The sequence below is a fragment of the Charadrius vociferus genome, unplaced genomic scaffold (assembly GCF_000708025.1).
Source record: "Charadrius vociferus isolate BGI_N301 unplaced genomic scaffold, ASM70802v2 scaffold281, whole genome shotgun sequence".
Lineage (NCBI taxonomy): Eukaryota > Metazoa > Chordata > Aves > Charadriiformes > Charadriidae > Charadrius > Charadrius vociferus.
This window is the reverse complement of record NW_009646633.1, coordinates 1,082,280-1,086,549: the sequence shown is the minus strand read 5'-3', so window position 1 is coordinate 1,086,549 and position 4,270 is coordinate 1,082,280. Positions and strand designations below refer to the sequence as shown.

General features: G+C 37.6%; 1 non-coding gene across 1 annotated transcript; it reads left to right on the top strand.

Moving 5' to 3' along the window:
• Positions 1 to 240: 240 nt before the first annotated feature.
• On the top strand, positions 241 to 312 carry TRNAQ-UUG. Its single transcript has one exon. It is a non-coding gene; the product is annotated as a tRNA-Gln (tRNA).
• Positions 313 to 4,270: the final 3,958 nt, after the last annotated feature.

The window sequence follows — 4,270 nt, the reverse complement described above, 5'->3', positions numbered from 1 at the left end:
CCCTGAAAGATGTTCTCCTACCGTTACCGTTGGTGTTTGCTTCCTGACGCTGCATCTTTGCAGTCGTTATACCGTCAAGACAACGAATATTGCAGAGAGGCACAATAAACTTGAATCTTTAGGTTGCATTAAGCTCCTGGCCTGTCATTTAAGCCGAATAGGAGAAAGGCCTATGGAGGCGCGGGTTTTTTTTAACTATAGATTTATTCTCCGGCCTCGCGGAGGCGAGTGCCACCATCCGGTTCTATGGTGTAATGGTTAGCACTCTGGACTTTGAATCCAGCGATCCGAGTTCAAATCTCGGTAGAACCTACAGCACGGCTCTCGCTTTTTCCTCGTCCCCGGCTGCGGTGGGGTGTACTTGCGCGCCTATAGAAGAGGTAAATAAAGGCACGGAGTTCTGCACGGTACAGTGATCCCCAACAGGAAAAAACAAACTGCAACGTCCGCTGCACAGCAGGATACAGACCAAAACGGGGGTAAAACTGGAGGAGGTGAACAGCAAAAGTTTTTCTTTCACCCAAACCATGTGGCATGCTACTCCCGATTTTCTTAGCCTGAATGAACAGCTATAAATTTGTCACAAAGAGCAAAGATGACTTTAAAATTTTAAATAGTTCTTACCAGAATTTAATTAAGTCTTTCATTACATTTTACTATTGGTTTGTATCTATCTAAAGTCTTTTCTGAGGGAAAAAAAAAAAAAGTCATTCACACTTAGGAAAATCTTTCAGTAGATAAACGTGCAGAATTTGGCCATTAGTTTTCAGGTGCACCCAACTATTCACTTGGAAGATAGGGACAGAAATGCAGCCTTTCAGAGTATAATCTGAGTACAACACTGCAACAAATTCAGAGTAATCTCAGATTGAACTCTGCACAATTTAAATGGATATTACCTCTGCTTTGCTGACACAAGTCCTCATTATTTATTTCTCATTTCAAGAATAGCTAAGGACATCTTAACATCTTGGCACCCTTCCTCAAAAAGTGTCCTTACTACTCATTTATTTACACAGCAACAAGAACATCTCTGTTCTGTCTCAAGCTCAAGATCAGCTGCTCCTCCTTTTCCTCTGGCCAGGTAACAACTCTTTACTGTCCCTTGAAAAACATGCAGATCACCTTCAGGTCTAGTTATTATTTGGTGGAAGTTCAGGTCCTAACTTCTCAAGGGCATTTATGACAATGTTTGCACAACCTACTAATGAAAAAAATATCCCCCTCTTCTGTGTTGGGGCTAATTTTCATCCTTTCCCCAACTGTGTTTTTAAGTATCAGGCCACACACAAACAAGTATTCTTTTCTGTTTCTTGTGCACCAGTGTTTTAAAATAACTGTATATACTAAACTTCAGCATAACTAGTGAACTCCCATAGATTGGCTTCATCCAGAAACACCTTTCTTCCCAGGCAAGAGAGCTTTAAAGCAACTACATACTTGTCTGACTTGCAACAATATATTATTTTACAGTTCTAGAGAGCAAATTACCATTTCCTCCTGCTATCCAGCAGTATCCTTCCATTTATCGCAGTCTGAAGTGTAGCTGTAATCCAGAATACTCCTAAAATAGCTGATAAGGTATTACTCTAACAGACTAAGTAAGTACTCATGCTAAATTCACCAGACAGGCACATATGTTAAAACAAAGTGTACTTAAAGAGTTAAGCTTTTATATGGAATGAGACAGAATCAGCATATAGTTCAGTATCAAGATTTATTTAGGACATGGTCATGCTCCATTTGAATACAAAGCACCAAAATTTAGGTAACTGAACATTGTCCAAATATAATCCAGTTGAGACTGCTGCATACAGATACATCCATTATTCTAAGCGATGGTATAGCCCACGTCTGTCCATGTTCATTAACTGTAGTGGACAAACACAAGGTGCAGTGGCTGAGGCAAACTTACTGGAGAAGGCATAGCAAAGTACTTCACAATATGTATCCCTTGTTGTAGCAGTCTCAGAATAAAATACTGTAGCCCAAGGTATCAAGCATTTGATACGCTCAAGTCAATAATACCCCAAGATGGTTTCCAAATTAATTTAACATTTCCAGCTACCTTCCCACAATCCCTCCAATTTAGTCTTTTCTAAAAATCATCTAGAGACAGGATTGTCTCAGCACAACATTCAACTGAGAAGTAAAGCACTATGGCTGTGACCACACTAGGAACATTTCCCATTGCTGAAAAGGCAGTAGCAATGAAATTTTTTAGTTGCCAAAATCATATCAGGGAACTAAACAATGCTGTAGTTCCAGAAAGTGTGGCTAGAAGCACACATTCTCAACAATGACAGACTTCCCAACTGTAGACTTAAAAGCCAGAATCAAATCTTGGGCAATTATTTCACTGTATATGAAGTTGCAACAAGGATTTCTGATATATGTTAAAATTTCAGTGAAACAGTGTGGAAGGGGAAAGACTTGTTACAGTTAAGGGAAAAAACTTTTTTTCTTTAAACTGGCACTTTAAAGAAAAGGGCTTTAAAAACTTAAAATGGGTTTTACTCCAAAAAGTCTTATAAAAACAAAAGCTGACAAAAAAAGACAAGTATCAGTCACTGTAAGTCACTAGTTACAATACATACATTCCACCTAACCACTAAAAGCTGCCCAGTTAGATGCCTTCCTTATTTTTAAAAGGATTACTGTGGCAGACAAATACTCTACTAGATTTTTACATTGCTACTATCTCAATAGGTTAAAACACTTGAGTAAATGGAAGAAATGGTGGATTCAACTGAAAAAGTTTATTTTATGCACTGAGCCACCCATTTCCCTTGTAGTGGGAACACAGCACAGTATACTGTAGACAGATTTATTTCACCTACTGGCCCGTTCCTAGGGTATCCCACCAGCATGGGAAGTGAGGCTCTTCAGCGCAACAGGCAAGCATAATGGCAGAAGAGAACATGTACAGCAATGCCACCTACAGAAGATGGGTATTTCTGAAGTTGTACAAACACTTCAAGGGTATCCTTTCAGAATAGCAAGGCAGCTCTCATGTAGTTTAGCGAAGATGTCATCAGAAAAGCAAACAATTTTTTTGTACCATTTCATCTAGTATATGCACATAAAAAAATAAGCATACTATACAAAGAACTGAAGCAATATAATTTAAACATGCCATCAAGCTATAAACCATATATACATAGAAATATGCCTATACAAACAGAACAAGTCCACATTATTACAAGATAATTCTGAAGTTTTTTGAGGAAATCATGACAGATAAAGAAAAAAAAATTTGGCCAAAGGAGCTGGATGTTGCTTCTAAAAGTAATCTGTTCAGAAATTTCATGCAACACCACCATCTTTCTTTAGCAGACATTTATTAAAGTTTCGGCTATACATAGGTCTTCCCACAATTTCTGGACTCCTTTCCTGTACAGAGGTAGATTTCTGTAGATGTTCTGATATTGCACCACATAAGTATAATGTTTTTATTACAACAAGGAACAATTTACAAAGGCTAATTTATGGGTATAATCTCATTGTGTGCAATCCGGTAGCACAGTAATCAAATTCATTTGCACTTGAAAGAAAACATCCCTCAAAGTGAAATGTTTTGTTATTTAGGTGGAGGTCCAATTGAAAGCTGCAATCCTATTAATAGCTTCACATTAAGAGAACTCTCTCTTGTCATCAAGGTAACATACTTAAGTCTGTCTCTCTCCTTTTGAGCCTCTGTTGTTTAGCCAATGCAGGAACTTGCATTGACTTCACCAATTCCTTTATCCCATCCACTGTGTTCAAGTTAAATGTGGATTTCAAATATACACAGGTTTTTGCAGTAGTACATCTTACTCATACAAGCGGTTGTAATATTAAGAAATTTACAAGAAGATTCATTCAAACACTGCCTGAAATTATTAATAAAAGCCCATCCACACCTTCAGACTGGAAAAGGAAAGCTGAAACTTTGCTAGCTTCAAACAGCCATTAATTATGAACAAATTTGATGCTACTAGGAAAATCTGAAGAAGTTTGGCAGTAGTTAATTTGGGGGTTTTTTTGTCCATCACATTCTTGTATAACCCTCTGACAACTCGTGAAGTTGCAGAAAAGCTTGCATGCAAATACCACTTCAAGATGTCTGCTAAATGAAACCTCTATCACATACTTAAAAAATAAATGCACCAAAATTCATGATGCCAGTGTATGATAACTTTGATGAGCTCACAAGTGGAGAAATGAGCTCACTTCATGGAGAAGTGCTCTATGAAGTTATTTTTTTTTTTTTTTTTTTTTTTTTTACAAA